We start from the raw sequence: 20,101 nt of genomic DNA, 5'->3' as shown, positions 1-20,101 counted from the left end.
CTGCAGAAGGCAAAGAGGCTGCAGATTGGCACAGGTAGGCTGCGATGGACACAGGGATGGACAGGACACAGGGATGGACACAGGGAGGGACGGGACACAGGGATGGACGGGACACAGGGATGGACACAGGGATGGACGGGACACAGGGAGGGACACAGGGAGGGACACAGGGAGGGACACAGGGAGGGACACAGGGAGGTATGCAGCTGCAGATGGGCATTGTTGACCCTCTTTTCCACTCTTTTAAGCTGTAACAGTAGCTGCTGCATGTCTCACCCTCGGCTTATACACGAGTCAATACGCTTTCCCAGTTTTTTTGTGGTAAATTAGGGGCCTCAGCTTATATTCGTATCGACCTATACTCGAGTATATACGGTAGATATTGTACCATTACTTTTATTGTTAAAATAATTGTTTTCCAGATTCCTCTTAGAAATTAATAAATACTTTTGCCTTTGACAACCATTTAGCTTTCATCTTATTGCAAGGCAGAATATTAAACCTGAGCTGTGCCTGTAAACAATCTGTTTCTGGTCTAATTATTCTGCAAATGTTTTAAGTAAAGGTCTGAAAAATAAAGACATGAAAACAGACATTTGTCAGCAACAGGTCAAACCACTGCTTTTATTAATAGTTATTTGCTGTGAACACTAAGAAAGCAAAATGCTGGTCCTGCCATATACAGGGCGTCCACATGACAACTATTAGTTGTGGACTCCCCAAATACGGCCTTTATAGAAAAATTGCAAGAAGAAAGCCATTGTTGAAAGAAAGTCATAAGAAGTCCTGTTTGCAGTTTGTGAGAAGCCATGTGGGGGACACAGCAAACGTGGAAGAAGGTGCTCTGGTCACATGAGACCAAAATTAAACTTTTTGGCCTAAAAGAAAAATGCTATGTGTGGCGGAAAACTAACACTGTACATCATCCTGACCACACCATCCCCACTGTGAAACATGGTGATGGCATCATGTAGTGGGGATGCTTTTCTTCAGCAGGGACAGAGAAATTGGTCAGAGGTGATGGGAAGATGGATAGAGCCAAATACAGGGGAGTCTGAGAAGAAAACCTGTTAGAGTCTGCAAAAGACTTGAGACTGGGATAGAGGTTCACCTTCCATCAAGAAAATGGCCATGTGTTAGAATGGCCCAATCAAAGTCCAGACCTAAATCCAATTGAGAATCTGTGGAAAGACTTGAAAATTGCTGTTCACAGACGCTCTCCATCCAATCTGACAGAGCTTGAGATATTTTGCAAAGAAGAATGGGCAAAATATATCTGCAGTCTTCTCCTCTCTACACCCTTTCAAATGTGCAGATTGTGTTTAAAAATCTTTCTTCATCTGTCAGCAGCAGAGAAGAGACTGAAGCTACACTGTGCGAGAGCTGATTGGAAGAAAAGGACAAACCCCATCCTCCACATTGGCAGAGGAATGAAGGAGCTCTATATAATAGACAAGCTCCATGCTGAGCTCCCTCCCCATCTCATGTGTCGGAAAACTTCTCAGAAGTTACTCGTACTGATAATAGAGGAAGGAAGCACCAGAGAGAACACATTTAGAGCTTTGGAGAGAGACCAGTAAACACTACAGATATATGTGCTTTGCTCAAATTCCATGGCTGAGGTTTACAACCACTTTAAGTCTGTATACCCTTCTGATGATGTTAATATTAGTTGCCTTGGGGCAACTTTACTTGATTGCATTGAAATATGAACTCTTACATTTGTTTCTGTCTCATAATATTAACTTTGCTAGAAAAGGTGGAGTTGCACTTAAAAAGTAACTCCTCTTTTGTTGAGGGAAAAAACAACATTCCCCTCTGGGTGAGCTATGTACATTGCAGATATTTTAACAAACTTTGATTCAGATTCCTACCTTTTGTTATTCTGAAGAATTAGGTGTTTGTTTCTCTGTGTCCATGTGCCAAAGGAATGTGAATGAGAGTAACTTTATAAATACAAATCAGTTGCTGCACTTGTAGGGTTCTAATGCGGAAAGTGGCAGGGTCTGCATCCCTTTGGGAGTATCTCACCAAAGATGACATTTTTTGTTGCAGGGGATGCCCAAAATCTGAAATGTATCTTAGTGCAGGAAATTATATTTCTGGGGGACTTTCTGTACACATTCTGTATACAGAACACCTCCAGGTATCCATGTTGACGTCATCCCAGAACGAGCGGGGATTCCGCCCACCGACATTTTACTATACGATGGGTGGGAGGTGTTTGATAAAAAAAATTTTTTTTTTTTATATACAGTATCTCACAAAAGTGAGTACACCCCTCACATTTTTGTAAATATTTTATTCTATCTTTTCATGTGACAACACTGAAAAAATTACACTTTGCTACCATGTAAAGTAGTGAGTGTACAGCTTGTATAAAAATGTCCAAATTGGGCCCAATTAGTTGTTGCCAGCACTTTAGACATTAATGGCTGTGTGTTGAGTTATTTTGATGGGACAGCAAATTTTGCACTGTTATACAACCTGTACACTCACTACTTTACATTGTAGTGTCATTTCTTTGTGTCGCGCTAATGGGAACAACTACGTGATAATAAAATGCAGCTGCTGTACACAAGATGCTAATCACTTGAATAAATGGGGATAAAAAAAAGTTAGTACACCCCTACATTTTTGTAAATATTTTATTCTATCTTTTCATGTGACAACACTGAAGAAATGTGGATAAAAAAAAATAAAATAAAAAAGACAGCGCTTACAACACACAATATAAGTGAAATAAACAAAAAAGTCCAAATAAATGAAACTGAAGTGTCGATCCACAGTGAAGTAGGTGAAAAAAAATGCTTCATAAACTTGCAGAAGTATAGTGACACCCTCTTTTTGTATCCCCACTCACCAGAACAGGACGACCCCCAGCTTTGCAGTCCAGGGGTCACTTCAGGCTTGTAAATGGTATCCCAAACGCATGGATTGGTGTCAAAACATCAGATGATAGATCAATATAAGAACATCAGATGATAGATTTCCAATAGAAGGCTCTCGACAGGATAAGCAGGCACCCAGAAATGGATGGATGGACCAATAGTGAAGTACTGTTATAAAAGTTAATTTAATGCATATAGGGATCGGTACTTACAAAAAGACGTTTAAAAAATAATAAAAATAAAAAAATGTAATAAAAATAAAAATATTTTTTATTTTTATTTTCATTTTTCAGTTTTATGTTTATTTATATATTTCTATATGTTTTTGCTTAGTCCAGTTATTATTGTATGTTTTATATTTTTCACTGCGCCATGTCACCAGAATTGACGCCAAGTTTTTTCTAAGTAAGTCTTTTTGCTAACCAGGTCCATGGCGACCTTGTCTCTCCTATGGACTCTGCTCCATCCATGGGAGCGACGGTTTTTATCTACAAGATGGCCGCAATGCCATTCTGATTGGTTTTCAGTAGGGGAGTTACACTCTCTCCCAACATTTTAAGGACGGTTCAATCAGCAGTAAATGAGGTCCATGATGACGCCCTGAGGGAGGGCGAAATGCATTGGCATAATTTTCTGTTCCGATTGACGTCACTTCTGGACCGGGGGAATGCATGCTATGTATGGCCGCTTCCTGTATCTACAGCTTTTTATCCATGCTTGTTTTTAAGTGTCTTTTTGTAAGTACCAATCCCTATGCACGTTAAATTAACTTTTATAACAGTACTTCACTATTGGTCCTCTTTCTATTTCTGGGTGCCTGCTTATCCCGTTGAGGGCCTTCTATTGGAAATCTATCATCTGATGTTCCTACATCGATCTATCATCTGATGTTTTGACACCAATCCATGTGTTTGAGATACCATTTACAAGCCTGAAGTGACCCCTGGACTGCAAAGCTGGGGGTCGTCCTGTTCTGGTGAGTGGGGATACAAAAAGGGGTGTCGCTGTACTCCTGCAAGTTTATGAAGCATCTTTTGCACCTACTTCACTGTGGATCGACACTTCAGTTGCATTTATTTGGACTTTTTTGTTTATTTCACTTATATTGTGTGTTGCGAGCGCTGTATTTTTTTATTTATTTTTATTTATCCACATTTCTTCAGTGTTGTCACATGGAAAGATAGAATAAAATATTTACAAAAAATGTAAGGGGTGTACTAACTTCTGTGAGATACTGTAAGTTGGTGTGAATTTAGTTCTCAAGGGCATATTTGAAATCCTGTTACATTTTTGATAATTTGAGTATATCATTTATAACAACATTCAATTACAATATGACTTGTGTAGCAACTTTTTTTATTTTTTTTTATTTTATTTTTTTTATATTGTTTCCTACGAAAGTGGGTTTACACTTTAAACGTTTGTATCAAACAGGAGACTGTGTCAGTGATTCAGACAGCTTCCACTAGGTGGCAGTAGAAATATTCAGCAGGCACCCATTATAGACAGAAGGGCTGCTTAAAGGCTATAACGAAATACACCTGCCAAGCCTTGTTCAATACCGCAAGTGTCAGAAAGAAGGACTGCAGCAAAAGGTGGCAATAAACCTACAATGTTGGTCAATAGTGCAGGCTCACGAACACTTGGCTCAAGGCCACTCATCTACAACAAGCTGAGGACCACACAAAGGGATAAAAATACAAATAGCTTCACGTTTCCTGATAGCATACAGGTCTGAAGATACCATCAAATATTTTTTTCCACAAATCACAATTTTTTTTATTGCGTGGTCAAACTCTAGGCCAGGGGTCTCAAACTGGTGGCCCTCCAGCTGTTGCAAAACTACAAGTCCCATCATGCCTCTGCCTGTGGGAATCATGCTTGTAGCTGTCGTCCTTGCAATGCCTCATGGGACTTGTTGTTTCATAACAGTTGGAGGGCCACCAGTTTGAGACCCCAGCTCTAGGCTTAATGTTCCATTTTGGATAGAGCGGGGAAGGGTTAGAACCTCTGTCATTTTTTTTCTAAGTTTCCCGGGTCAACACAAAATATTAAAAATGTAAGGCATTGACAGCTGCTAGTGTTGTCTTCCGAACCTGTGGGATTCACGCATTTATTTCAATAAATGATTTGACAATAATTCATTATTTTCTTACACTCATCAGTAATCATCACATGTATGGACGATGTTGCCTGCATCTTCACAGTCTGTCTACGTATTGTGGTGGAAATGAGTGTAGGTGGGTTCCCGGCTGGTCCTTAGAGTGCAGCTGGTATAGTGTATACATTTTTTTTTTGTTTGTTTTTTTTTTGTTTTTTTCTGTCATGAAAGGACTATATCGGACCAGTTCTTCCAAACTGGGTGTGGACAGCTAAGTGTGTCGGCATATCACCTTTCACGCAGATCTTGGTAGCTCCTTACAATGATGGTGAGACATACAATGATTTCCTCCTTCAATGATCAGGCCACTCTGTGTGGTAATCCCATTATAATAGGATCACTGTTACACTCAGGTCTTTACTCATTCCTTCCCTGCTGCCCACAGCATAAAGCACATTAAAGAATAAAACACTGAAATCATACAGTGGTTCATTCATTAAAAAAAATCTGTATAGGTGTCTGGGTTACCTGTGTCAATCACATGACAAAAGTAGGTTTTCTTTTTTTCTTTCTTTCAAATAGCAATTTTTATTGATTTTCAGAGATTTTCAAAAGAAGTAAAAACTTAGTATGTAACCGTATATGGCACTTACCCCCGAAGTAGCGGCTGGTTTTAATGGACTTACCGTTGCCTTCCCTCACTCGTTCCTCGTGTCTAGGGGTTCCCTTGGTAGATGGCCCAGAAACTTTAGAGAATGACGACCGATCCGCTTAAAGGGATTTTTATTTGCTAAAACGTGGTTAAAGCGGGAGTCCGCCGGGAGTCCGCGTTTTTTTTTTTTTTTTAAAAGCCAGCAGCTACAAATACTGCAGCTGCTGACTTTTAAAATAGTGACACTTACCTGTCCAGCGCGCCCGCGATGTCGGCACCCGAAGCCGATCTCTCGATCGTCTCTCGACCCTGCCGCCATCTTGGGTATGGGAATCAGGAAGTGGAGCCTTTCGGCTTCATTTCCCGGTTCCCTACTACGCATGCGCGAGTCGCGCTGCGCAATAAGGATGGACCCGCTGCCTCTGGGAGCTGTGTGTTTCCCAGCAGGCAGCGGGGGACTTTTGGAAAGGGGCGTAATCTAAGCCCCTTTCCGCAGAGAGCTATCCCGGAAGTGGGTGCAGATACCTGTACTGTACAGATACCTGCACCCCCCTCCCCCCTGAAAGGTGCCAATTGTGGCGCCGGAGGGTTCCAATGACCGGAAGGTCCACTTTAGGGTGGACCTCCGCTTTAACAACAGTCTCTAGTGTAGGATCAGAGGGTTAGGTGAAAAGTCCAGGTACTTTTAGTATCAAAGTCAGTAATAAAGAACTTTCTTACTTTGAATAAAGCCAGAGAATAGCCATTCACAGCTGGATGTTCATTCTAGTTGGATAGTCCCTCTCTCACAATTCTCTCACAAGGCCTAGCAGCCAACAGGGTGCTTAAATCAGGAACAAGTCTCTACCACAGACTCTGTTGTAGAACATGTAGAAATAAGTCTCTGCCACAGACTTTGTTCTAGAACATGAACAAGGAAACTTGACTACTTGTAGAACTCTCGTCCGGCGATACCGCACGAGATAGGATTCACTCGGGTCCTTCAACTTTACCAGGCTCTTGCTAAGAAGCCAACCCTTGCGTGACCTTCTTCTGAATAGTCCTACCCTGGATAACCACAAAGTTGCTGGGCCTCTTCACAACCAGAGACGGCACCAGACCACCTCCGAATACTTTCCTTAGTTTCCTTGCCTCGGGCTAGCCAGCCCCGAGGCATAAAGTCGGGTGGATCCGCACCCCAGGCCATAGGCGTCCTGGGTGCTGGTCAGGAGGACCAGGACCATTGAGTCAGAACATACTTCTGGACCTGAACCCCGAACCACGTGACATGCGCATCTTAAGTACCCTCTACCAGAAAGCACAGCGAGAGTGACACTCCCACTGGGCTGGCTCCGAGAGAAAGTAACTTTAAAGCACCCAACCAGACCTATGGCCAGGCTGAACACCCTATAGTCCACACAGACTGATGCTGAGGTAAAAATTTGGAATAATTCTACCCAAACCAAACTGCAGTTCAGGTGTAACGTTAAATTTCAAAAACGAAAATCGGTTATCTAATCGCTTCCCAGAACACACTTACGTCTCTGACCTCCCCTTTGTACCCTATACTGGGTCATCCACATTTTGAGCCGGGGACTTACTCCAGAGACTATAAATGTCTTAGCCCACGTACACACGGTCGGAGATTTTGCCAACCAAATCCGTCGGATTTAGTCGGACGGATTGTGTCCGAAACTGTTACATACACACGGTCGGGCCAAGTTGGCGAAAAATCCGATCTTTCAGAACGTGATGACGTAATTTCGTTACGATGGGACTACATTCAGGCTAGCAGCTAATAGCTTTGATGTAGGAATTTTGATCTGAGCATGCGTGGCACTTGGTCCGATGAAAATGCTCTACACATGATTGGATTACGTCCGTCCGGCCCAGTTGGTCGGGAAATATTTCCAACATGTTGGAAAATTGAGTCGGATGGAGATTCAGACGGAATCAGTCCGATGCATACCACACACAGTCGGATTATCTGACGACACGGTCTGATAAGACTCATTCCGACAGATTCTCCGACCGTGTGTACAAGGGCTTAGAGACTCAGAACTAGACCATGCATCTAAATTTGTCATTGATGGACAGTGGCCATCTATTTCCTCTCTAACTGATCTGACAGGATTATACCGACTATCATTTTGGAGGGCGGCGCAACTACAACATTTTCTTCACTACATTCCTAACCCTCTAGCTTTCGGTAGCTCTCGGACAGAGTTTGAGACTCTTTGTAGGAGCGAAGGCCCCTTGGCCCACATCCTCTCTCAGACCTATGCTCTCCTGAATAGGCCATCGGCCCACCCACATTTGTCTTACCTATCAAGCTGGGAGAGGGACCTTGGCTGTTCGTTTTCCCCAACGCAGAGACAACGCATTGCCACTTTGACTCTCAAAACCTCGCTGTGTACTAGGATACAAGAGACGAACTTTAAACTTCTCACCAGGTGGTACTTGACCCCATCAAAACTGCGCAAATGTTTTCCGTCCACCTCCGACAGGTGCTGGAGATGTGGAGAAGACGAGGGCACGCTGCTCCACATTTTTTGGTCTTGTCCCAGCCTGTCGGACTTCTGGAAGGAGGTCCGCCGTATAACACAAACGTTCACAGAATTTCCCATTCCAGAAGAGGCTGCTTTTTTCCTTTTGCATCATTCTCGGATTCCCATTAAACAGTATAAAAAATCCATTCTGCGACACTTACTGAACGCGGCGAAATCCTGCATCCCCCTCTACTGGAAACGGAGTTCCTCTCCCTCTATTGCACACTGGATCAGGAAAATAGAAGACATAAAGAAAATGGAAGACCTGATCCTGACGGCTCAGAATAAACAAGACATTTTTAAACAGACCTGGGACACCTGGAATGCCTTTGTATTCTCGCTGGAAGGACGCCGTCTGCTGGTGTCTTAATGCTTGGTAGCTCTTTTTGACTGGCCCATGTGGCATGGTCTGCCATCCCATCCCGCCCCTCTCCTCTCTGTTCTGTTTCTTGTCTCCTTTCTTTTTCTACCTCCCTTCTCTACCCTCTCTACCCTCTCTCATCCTTTGGTAAGAGTGAAAATTGGGAATGACGGCCCCCTCCCCCTCTGGTGACGGATAGTGCCGGAGGAGCCTGGACTTAGTGAGACCCCGGATCTTGGTACCGTTTTCTCGTTATATCTCTAAAGGTTTAGATTGGCGGAAGGCAGGCTTACCATTGCTTGTATATCCTTGTTAGGTTTTACTCGTCTGCCTCTTGCTTTGTATTTATCTGTTTTATATTGTACTTTGGGGACTGTCTTCCCTTGTTTGGAGCGGAATAAAAATTATATTTGGGAAAAAAAAAAATTTGAAAAACATAGCTCGTGCTCTTCAGGAGCCGGCGCTACACCTACAAGACCCGAAGCAAAGTATACACAAAAGAAATCCACTTATAGGAGCAAAATACAACAACCATAGTCAATGGAATATAAATTGTGTTGTCACTAAAGTGATAATGTAATGTAATTTATAACAATACTTGGATAGTAAAGGAAAAAGGAATGAAAAGAAGAAGGGATAAGAAAAAATAGATCATCAAGGTAACTAGTTCACTGGTTCAGGGTGGGTCCTCTTGGAGATGCCATAACTCCCAGACGTGATTATGAACTTCTATTCTATCTTGTAATCTAGCAGTCATTCTCTCCATCAGTTCCACATCTTTAATTCTTATAGGGCCTCTGGGGAGGGAGGAGACCGCCGTTTCCAGCTAAGAGCAATGAGGCATCGTGCAGCCGTAAGGACGTGACAAAGCAACTTCCCACGGACTTTGGGTATTTTTTCGAGGGAGAGTCCAAGCAAGAAAGACTTCGGAGTCATAGGGACAGTAGACGGAGTGCCAGAACAGGACAATCAGTGGGCAGCTCATAAATATGGGAAGGAGGGTGCCGACAAAAGCAGGTCACCACTCATTCATCGTTCTGTTTTCTCTTATTTCAGAAGACAGTGTTGGGGATCCTCCATGCAGTGCCATGAGCCATAGGGTATACCTGGTACTCCTGTTAATGGAGGAGCATGTGACTCACGCTAGATGACTGCTGTCTATGGTGTTCAAGTGATTCTAAACATACAATGTTTAATTGCCGCTATGCCTTCTATTTATGTATAAAGATCATGCTGCTGTATTTTATTTAATAGTGCCTTATTTAATCATTGCTGTTCAGAGGTCACATGACGTTTCTCAGGACTTTCTAGTACTTTGCTGATGTATGAATCTGTGTCTGCATAGCGTTGATTGCTGTTATGCCGGTGTTCTGGCAGATAGTGTCCTGTCATCATACAGTGTCCGCCCCGTACTGCGGACACTATTTCACAGTGTTTGGTTAGTGGTGCCTCTTGCTTAGGTGTTGCAGCCTCTGGGGCCTTTCAAAAAGGTGTTTATATGAAATGACAGGTCATGTGACACTTAAAAAAAAAAACATACCTACCTGCCTACACACATCTTCTGTACAATATACACTGAGCTGCGTTTGCGCAGCTCAGTTTACATTCCGGCACAGTGCCTGTGTGCCAGGATGACTGCACTGCTGCAGCGGCACAGGAGTGACGTCATAGCACACCTGCCAATCAAAGAGGCCAAATGGCGGCACCAGAAAAGGGCCGGGTAGAAGATTCTGGTGCCAGCAAGGGACTTTGACTTCTGAAGGTAATTGATTGTACCAGAGCTTTTTATGGGCTTCAAAACAAAGGGGGGAATACATACGCACATGCCAATTATCAGTTTTTTATTTCAGAAAAATTGTTTTATGTATATTTTTGTAATTTTTGTAATGTTACTTCACCAATTTAGACTATTGTTTTCTGATCCATCACATATAATTCAGATTAAAAAAACATTGATCTAAAGGCTGTAATGTAACAAAATCGGTAAAAAGCCAAGGGGGGGGGGGTGAATTCTTTTGCAAGGCACTGTATGTATCATTTATATTTATGATATTGTATCATTTATATTTATGTTTCGGGCAAAGCAGAGTTCTACTTTAATTCACAGATTTTTCAGGAGTGAGTGTGTACCTAAATGACACATGTGGTAAAGCTTGTGCGAAGACTCTTGTCTATAAAATAAACATAGCTCTGGACGGAGTTCCCCTTTATGTGACCAGGAGTCAGCTTGCAAAGAGGCATGAAAAAAATTCAAGTCACATTGTCCTTTAAATCGATACCTTGCTACATGCACACAAATAGGTGTCACATTTTTTTCTCCCTACCGCACAGCCTCCACCTCCTGCGCTCCTTCCTGGCTACAATCGTATCTCTATGTGATCCAGCACCATACAAGTTTTGCAGCTTTGTTGGGAAACAGCAGAACCGGTCTGTCAACTCCCGGTATGGTTTGCCTCGTTCCTGCTGCAGGGATGAAGGAACTTAAACCTGTCCAACAGGTTTGTCAAAAAGAAAAGAAAAAAAAAATAGAACGAAGAAAAAAAAAAGACAAATTTATTTTATTTGTGTGTTTGGTGTCTGTGCGGACAGACTGCTGGCTCTTATTCGTCTTTCAGAAATCCCAATTTCCATGTGGATGCTGCAACGGGGGTTAAAGGACCAGTCTAGGAGGCATGCGTAAGTGCCATTTGTTATGCCTTTTGGAGTCACGATCCTGACAGTGTCTACACATCAAGGTAGGGTAACTTAGTGCTATCCAGTGATCAAGGAACTACAATTGCCAAAATGTGCTAGTAACTTGTTTCCTTAAAAGCTGTAGGGCTTACATTGTAACTACAGGGGGTGCAGAAAGCGCAGCTGCCCCTGGACCCCTGTAAATCCAGGGGCCCAGAGATAACTGCTATTCTTCTTTCATTCAACTGCTGTTTATATGCTGTATAACACTCTATTAAAGCAACATTTTTCTTTTCCATTGACTTAAAATAGATATACGGTATGCTTCAGCTGGTTACAGGCAGATTGGGACTTGAGTGTATGCCTATGAGCACTATGCAACTCCTTCAAACAGCCCGTGGCTAGCTGACCTCTCATTAACAATTATTAGGCATAAGCACACATTCTATTACAATCTGTATTCTCATGTTCCTGGGGAGATCTTTCGCCAATTATATTGTGTGACACAATTTATGGCTAGCTTTTAGAGTCCATGTAGTTGGGCACTGGGTGCAGTCAGCACAGCTGTAGAGGACTTTCTGAAGTGGGCCATCTAGGTGAGCTTACTGCAGGCTGACGGTGATGGCAGGGAAGGCAAAGAGGCATGAAAGGAGGGAAGGTTGCAGAATGGAAGGTGACAGCAGGGAAGGTGACAGCAGGGAAGGTGGCAGCATGGAAGGTGGCAGCGAGGAAGGTGGCAGCGGGGAAGGTGACAGCAGGGAAGGTGGCAGCAGGGAAGGTGGCAGCAGGGAAGGTGGCAGCAGGGAAGGTGGCAGCAGGGAAGGTTACAGCATGGAAGGTTACAGCATGGAAGGTGGCAGCAGGGAAGGTGACAGCAGGGAAGGTGGCAGCATGGAAGGTGGCAGCAGGGAAGATGACAGCATGGAAGGTGGCATAATTGTACATAATTGGGGGATTTACAGGATTTGCAACAGAGCAAGGCAGCAGAAAACAGGAGCAGTGATAGTTTTCCGAGTGCTTTTTCATATAAATGCCGAGCCTATTTAATGATTCCCTCCAATACGCACATTTCCCAGCATCCAACATGACCTGACCCCTTATTAAAGTTCCTTAAAGTAACGTGATAAATCTATCACAGATGTGGGCAAAACTGTAGTAGCTTTTCAAATCTTTGCGCTAAATGAGAAGCAGAGTTATGCACACGACCGGACTTTCTGACAGACTAGGTCTGACGGAATCAGTCCGTCGGACAATATGTTTCAAATCTGTCCAAGGGACTCAATTCCTATCGGGAAAACCGTTTGTCTGTATGCTGGTCTGATGGACCAAATAAGTTGTAAGGGAAGCTACTGACTACTGGCTATTGAACTTTCTCTTTTAGTCCCGTCTTACGTCATCACGTTCAAAATGAACAGACTTTCGAACGGACTAGTCCGTCCGTGTGTGGCCAAGTCCGTTCATTCAGAAGTCCGTCAGAACTCTGCCAAAAAGTCAGTCGGGAGGAGCGTCGGACCTAGTCTGCCGGAAAGTCCGGTCGTGTGTACGCGGCCTTAGTATTCAGCATGTGCTTGTTTTGTCAATATCCTGCTTGATTAATCTCATCTCCCCGACAATTTTTTTTTATTTTTAATTTAGGCTTATGTGCATTGATTATTTCACTGAATGATCCACTGTGCCTGGGGCCTACCAGAAACTTTGAATGCTCTTCTGTGAGATTTTAGGTGTCCTCTATAGATTAAATTATATCTAAAGCCAAAACTTGTTTTCCCATTTTGGATAGAGTTTTAGGAAGGGCTAGAAGACCAGTAGTTTTCTTCCACCATGTGTGCCCTACTGGGGAGATTTTCCTTCACTTCCTGTCCTGCAGACACAACAGGAAGTGAGAGGAATTCTCTGCAAAGTGAACTAGTTGTCACCGGAACAGGTGTTCCCATTGGAAGATTTTATTCTTTATTCTTGTTTTGGTGACAACATCTCTCAGCAAGTTTGCCAATTTCTGTATGAGTTTTACAGGAACAAAATATTCATGTTCAGAAAGAGAATTTTCACTTGAAGACTAGTTAAGCAATCCAAGGTATTGGATCTTGTTATAGATGTGTCTATCTGTGTTAGCCCTTGTACACACGGTCGGACATTCCGGCAACAAAATCCAACGGATTTTGTCCGAAACTGTTGCATACACACGGTCAGACAAAGTTGTCGGAAAATCCGATTATACATAATGTGATGACTTTATTTCATTAGACGGGACTACGTTCAGGCTAGTAGCCAATAGCTTTGGTCTAGGAATTTGATCTGAGCATGCGTGGCACTTTGTCCGTCGGAGAAGGCTACACATGTTCGGAGTATGTCCGATCGGAGCATTTTGACGGAAAATTTTACCGGCAAGTTGGAAAAGTTGGTCCGTCGGATATTCAGACGGAAACAGTCCGATGGAGACCACACACAGTCGGAATATCCGACAAAACGGTCCGATAGGACACATTCCGTCGGAATCTCGGACCGTGTGTACAAGGGGTAACAGTCTAAAGCAGCCTTTCTCAACCTTTCCGTTGCTTCTCTATTATGAGAACTAAAGAGAAATCGACATTGTCTTGTCTGGAATACAGACAAGAAAAATGTAACTGACCAGGTTGTAAGCACCCCATACACTATACAAAAGTTATAGCAGAACTCCAGCCAAAAATTTTTTTTTAAAATGAGTAGTCAAATAAATGATAAATGATAACATAACCAAAGCAGTTTTTGCAGTATTCAGCTTCTGGTACAAATATTTTATTACATTTTTAAAAGGATAACAAAGAAGCATCCAAACTACCCACACAGGGGCTTGGGCTTGGAGTGGCAGCATAACTTTACATACTATTAACCAAATAAAAGAAAACTGTCAGCTTCAGCTTCAATCCAGACATTCCCCCCCCCCCCCCCCCCACAGTACTTTTATCTGCTGCTGGATGTCCTCAGTCTGATAGTCAGCATCATTTAACCCACTTCCAGGATCTGCCCCCAGCCTAGGACTGGACAGTGAAGGGAGAAGCAGCACGGTGATTCATTTATCTCTCTGTCACTTTGCTCTCTCTTCCTATCAGCATGCTTATTGTCAGCACATGAAGTGATGTGCTAATTCTTCCTCCCTCATTGCTGTACCAGGACAACAAGATGCTGATGCCAGGAATTCAATACGTACATAGCTTGTATTTAAAAAATACATTTAATGATATATAATTGAATATTGAGCTGCACTAACCTTCCTCTTTTTTACATTTTCAAAACGTCACAAAAGTTGCCACAAATAGACAGCAGGGACCCAGGATTAAAATCAGCCATGGCATGCATGTGTGTAGTCAAACTTTGCTTAAACCGATGTGGCAAATATCTTTAGAAGGTGGGACCATAGTGCATAATGGGTATACATAGTACGGAGCTTTTCTATATGACTAAAACAGGAAAAAAAGTATTATGACAAATGGCTGCTCCCTGAAAAATGGTGCAAAGTCCCTAAAAAAAAAAACCTGTGCACCTAAAAGTGCAGCGAAACTTCTATTTCAAAGTAATCCCCCTTCCTTAACAAAATCTCCGTGTGATCATAAGCAATTGCAACAATTATTATTGCCCTCAATATATATATATATATATATATATATATATATATATATTTATACAGTTGTGCTCATAAGTGACCCAAATGACCCTGATCAAAAGTTGATAACAAGGTGATTTTGGCCTGATAACATGCACACAAGTTGACACAAAAGGGTTTGAATGGCTATTAACGGTAACCATCCTCACCTCTGATCTGTTTGCTTGTAACTAGTGTGTGTGTATAAAAGGGTCAATGAGTTTCTGGACTCCTGACAGATCCTTGCATCTTTCATCCAGTGCTGCACTGACATTTCTGGATTCTGGGGAAAGCAAAAGAATTGTCAAAGGATCTGCGGAAAAAAAGATAGTTGAACTGTATAAAACAGGAAAGGGATATAAAAAGTTATCCAAAAAATTGAGAATGCCAATCAGCAGTGTTCAAACTCTAATCAAGAAGTGGAAAATGAGGGGTTCTGTTGATACCAAACCACGGTCAGGTAGATCAACTAAAATTTCAGCCACAACTGCCAATTAATTTGTTTGGGATGCAAATAAAAACCCACAAATAACTTCAGGTGAAATACAGGACTCTGAAAATATGTGGTGTGGCTTTTTCAAGATGCACAATAAGGAGGCACTTGACGAAAGATGGGCTCCATGGCTGAGTCGCCAGAAGAATGTCATTACTACGGAAATGCCACAAAGTATCCGACTTACAATACACCAAACAGCACAGAGACAAGCCTGAAACCTTTTGGCACAAAGTCATTGGGAGTGATGAGACCAAAATTGAGCTTTTTGGCCACAACCATAAATGCTACATTTGGAGAGGAGTCAACAAGGCCTATGATGGAAGGTACAACGTTCCTACTGTGAAACCCGGAGGTGGATCGCTGATGTTTTGGGGATGTGTGAGCTACAAAGGCACAGGAAATTTGGTCATAATTGTTGGCAAGATGAATGCAGTATGTTATCAAAATACTGGAGGAACATTTGCATTCATCAGCCAGGAAGCTGCGCATGGGACGTATTTGGACATTCCAACATGACAATGATCCAAAACACAAGGCCAGGTTGACCTGTTATTGGCTACAGCAGAATAAAGTGAAGGTTCTGGAGTGGCCATCTCAGTCTCCTGACCTCAATATCATTGAGCCACTCTGGGGAGATCTCAAACGTGCCGTTCATGCAACACAGCCCAAGAATTTCCAAGAACTGGAGGATTTTTTCCAAGAGGAATGGGCAGCTTTACCATCTGAGAAGATAAAGAGCCTCATCTACAAATACCACAAAATAATTCAAGCTGTCATTGATGTTAAAGGGGGCAATAATTAAGAAATGGGGTATGTAAACTTTTGATCAGGGTCATTTGAGTAGTTTCTGTTGCCATTATGATTCAAAAAGAGTAAACACAATTGATAATAAATGGCTTTAGCCAAACACTAACCATGAGTGGAAGAAAGGTTTTTGTGTTATCATTCATATTCTCTGAAAAATGGCCAAGAAATAAAAAAATTCTGCCAGGGTATGTACACTTATGAGCACAACTGTATATATAGCTCATCAGGACACCAGACACAATGCCCCTTTAACTATTTCCCAATCGTGCTATAGCCAAAAGACAGCTACAGTGCGGTTGTCGAGTTCTATGCATGTCCTCCCACAACCCTTGCATGCCTCAGCTGCACACATTGGACGTGCTCTGTGACCGCTGTGTCCGAAGGTCACACAGATTGGGGTAAAAGGGCAATCAAAGCGGCCCTTTACAATATGATTAGCTGTGTCCAATCACAGCTGATCACATGTAAACAGAATTGCCAGTTATCGGCTCTTCTTTCTTCCAACACTGCGTGAGAAAAGGAGAGCCACTAACCGGCAAGCCTGTCAGCACATTGTTTAAACTGATAATCAGTGCCCTGATCCTCACTGCAGCCCCATCAGTGGCAATCAGTGCCGCCTATTAGTGCCCATCAGTCCCACATATCAGTGAAGATCAGTGCCACCTCACCAGTGCCCCTCAGTGCAGCACATCAGCGCACATCAGAAAAGAAGAAAAATTACTTATTTGCTAAATTTTATAACAGAAACAAAGAACAACTTTTTTTTATTTTCAAAATTTTTGGTCTTTTTTTTTTGTTTGTTTAGCAAAAAATTAAAAACCCAGCAGTGATTAAATACCACCAAAAGAAAGCTCCCTCTGTCTAGAAAAAAATGATGATCATATGGGTACAGTGTAGCATGACTGTGCAATTGTCATTCAAAGTGCGACCACACTGAAAGCTGAAAATTGGGTCTGGGCAGGAAGGAGGTGAAAGTGCCCAGTATTGAAGTGGTTAAACACACTGAAGCCACGTACACACGGGCGGATTGTATGGCCTACTTAGTCCGTCATACAATCCGACGGACAGTCCGTCCTACTTTCGAATGAACGGACTTGACCACACACGGATGCACAAACAGTCCGTCGAAAGCTTGCGCGATGACGTGTACAGCACGTACGACGGGACTAGAAATAGGAAGTCCAATACACAGCAATGCAACCTTCCGCCGTGTAAATCCTTTCTGAGCATGCGCCATTCTTAGTCCGTCGAACTAGCCTACTCACGAGCGGATTGTCCGCTGAAACCAAAGTATGACGGACAATATTACGGAAATTCCGAAATACTTAGTACGCCAGACTGCATGCTGAAAAAGTCCGCTGAAGCCCACACACGAGCGGACTGTCCGCTGAAATGTGTTTTGGCGGACTAAGTAGGCCATACAATCCGCCCGTGTGTACGCGGCTTGACTCTAGCATAAAAGGATTTCACATACCAGTCTTTCCTTGGACAATTAGTTGCCTCCTTCCAACATCCCCCAGACCATTTCTCCCAGTGATACCAGCCTAGATCCTCAGATGACAGCCCCTAAATCAGCTTTGACCAACTGTCAGCACGGTAAGTAAGCCTCCAGCTAGCCCAACTGAGTCCATGATGAAGCGCATGCACATGTTAGAATTGCCTGGCTGTAATCTCCTCTTTTGGAACAAATAAAACCCTCTGCTCCCAGCCTCAGAGTATTTATACACGCTTCCAGCCACCGTCTGGGCACCTCACCCCAGGAATTGGCCAGGGCTGCATAAATATTCAGCTGCTGATTAGATTCTTCCTGCCCACTATCTTACAGATCATTTCTGGATAAACAGGGGGAACCAGTTAATCTTGCAGCCACTTAAACACAGACCAGAACAATCAAACACAGCTACACTTAGTACAGTGAGCCAGAACTACATTTACCTAATTCTAGGAGGGTGCTACATTAGCAAAAACCTATATCCATACAGCATGATATAAAGGATTAATCAATAATGGATTGGACCTGCTAGAAAAATAACTTAGTCATTGTATGTGTTACTGTCTATGAGGGCATGTTGAACGCAGAAGCATTGCCATGCATATTCTTAGCACACCTAAATGCTTGGACAAGGAAAAGTATATTGGGGTAAATTTATGAAAACTGGAGCAGATGGGCATGCTAACCATTCAGCTGCTATCTTCAGTTTGTTCAATTATGCTTTGAAAATAGGAAGTAGAAGCTGATTGATTGCCATGCACCTCTGCTCTAGATTCTGTCTGCTCCAGTTTTGATAACTTCCCCCCATTGCCTTCAATGGGACTTGTTTATGTCAGCACAGCCGCATGTTCAGAATTAAGTCTTTGTGATGCATTTTCGGTATGTTGTTCTCATTTTGTCATTCGGAGCAATGGAAATGACAATGCAACACAGTTAAAAGGGTTAACCAATGCATTTGACTGCAGGTATCTCCATGACAGTGCTGTGACTCCCATGTTACTGCACAAAAATGCAGGAAATTTGGCCACCTTATAAGAGAAGCTTTGTAGTCGACCTGCAAGCAGGAGAAGCCACCCAACAGGTTAAAGAGCAGAACAATAAACATTCTATTCTCTTCACGTTATTACAACATAATCAAAGTAACATAATAAAGAAGCCTGCCCCATATGATAATACAGATTCTTACCAGTAACTAGAAATCCTCTTATAGTGAACATTTCGCAGTAGCTCTGAACATGGTCTGTTTAATGTGAATTATCATTATCATTAATATGGGTGTTAAAGAATTTCTAAAGCCAATACTTTTTTTATCCCAGGGGATGAGGATGTGGGCCTTTGGCAATTTTTGTGTGGCCCTCAGGGCTCCTGCAGGCACTAATCTATGTACCCCGATTGCCCCATTATAGCAGTGGTCTCTAGCAGTCTCATGTAATATGTCTCCAGTCTATGACTGTCTCCTGAAGCAGTTCCCCATTTTCCAGCAACCCCTATAGTATGTTTACAATCTCTAATGGTCTCCTGTATTTTGTCCACAGTATCTGACCATCTCTTGTATCATGTCTGCTGTCTCTGACCATCTCTTGTATCATGTTTGCAGTCTCTGACCTTTTCTAATATAATTGTCTGCAGTCTCTGACCATCTCTTGTATCCTGTCCACAGTCGCCTGGAGCATTTCCCCAGTTTCCAACAACTCCTATAGCATGTTCAGTCTCTGATTGTCTCCTGTAGCATGTCTGCAGTCTTTGACCATCTCTTGTAATATGTCTGTAGTCTCTGACCATCTCTTGTATCATGTTTGCTGTCTCTGACTATCTCTTGTATCATGTTTGCAGTCTCTGACCATTTCTAATATACAGTAATTGTCTTCAGTCTCTGACCATCTCTTGTAGCATATCTGCAGTCTCTGACCATCTCTTGTATCATGTCCATAGTCGCCTGAAGCATTTCCCCAGTTTCCAACAACTCCTATAGCATGTTCAGTCTCTGATAATCTCCTGTAGCATGTCTGCAGTCTCTGACCATCTCTTGTAATATGTCTGTAGTCTCTGACTATCTCTTGTAATATGTCTGCAGTCTCTGACTATCTCTTGTAATATGTCTACAGTCTCTGACCATCTCTTGTAATATGTCTGCAGTCTCTGACCATCTCTTGTAATATGTCTGCAGTCTCTGACCAACTCTTGTATCGTGTCTGCAGTCTCTGACCATTTCTGATATCATTGTCTTCAGTCTCTGACCATCTCTTGTAGCATCTGCAGTCTCTGGTCATCTCTTGTATCCTGTCCACAGTCTGTGAACATCTCCTGAATTATCTCCACAACCTCTGAACATCTCCAGTACTAGACTTGTGCACAATGGAAAATTTTGTCTAGTTTCGGTTCGTTGTCATTCGTAAAATACATAATTTCGTTCTGTTATATTCGTTATGTTACGTTAATACGTTTTCAGATAATTCGTTATTATTCGTAGAGTGTCAAATT

General features: G+C 42.6%; 1 protein-coding gene across 2 annotated transcripts in view; it reads left to right on the top strand.

Moving 5' to 3' along the window:
• Window positions 1-10,951: 10,951 nt before the first annotated feature.
• Window positions 10,952-20,101, top strand: part of RBBP8NL (RBBP8 N-terminal like) — an 82,311-nt gene continuing 73,161 nt past the window's right edge. The window contains exon 1 of one of the 2 annotated variants that reach the window (XM_077460296.1): window positions 10,952-11,268. The gene's annotated coding sequence lies outside the window, so the exon portion shown is untranslated. The remainder of the gene's footprint in view (window positions 11,269-20,101) is intronic. The other variant, XM_077460297.1, reaches the window with a different exon arrangement.

The sequence above is a fragment of the Lithobates pipiens genome, unplaced genomic scaffold (assembly GCF_037356315.1).
Source record: "Lithobates pipiens isolate NorthernLeopardFrog02 unplaced genomic scaffold, aLitPip1_a1.2 Scaffold_28, whole genome shotgun sequence".
Lineage (NCBI taxonomy): Eukaryota > Metazoa > Chordata > Amphibia > Anura > Ranidae > Lithobates > Lithobates pipiens.
This window is presented reverse-complemented; position numbering and strand designations above follow the sequence as displayed.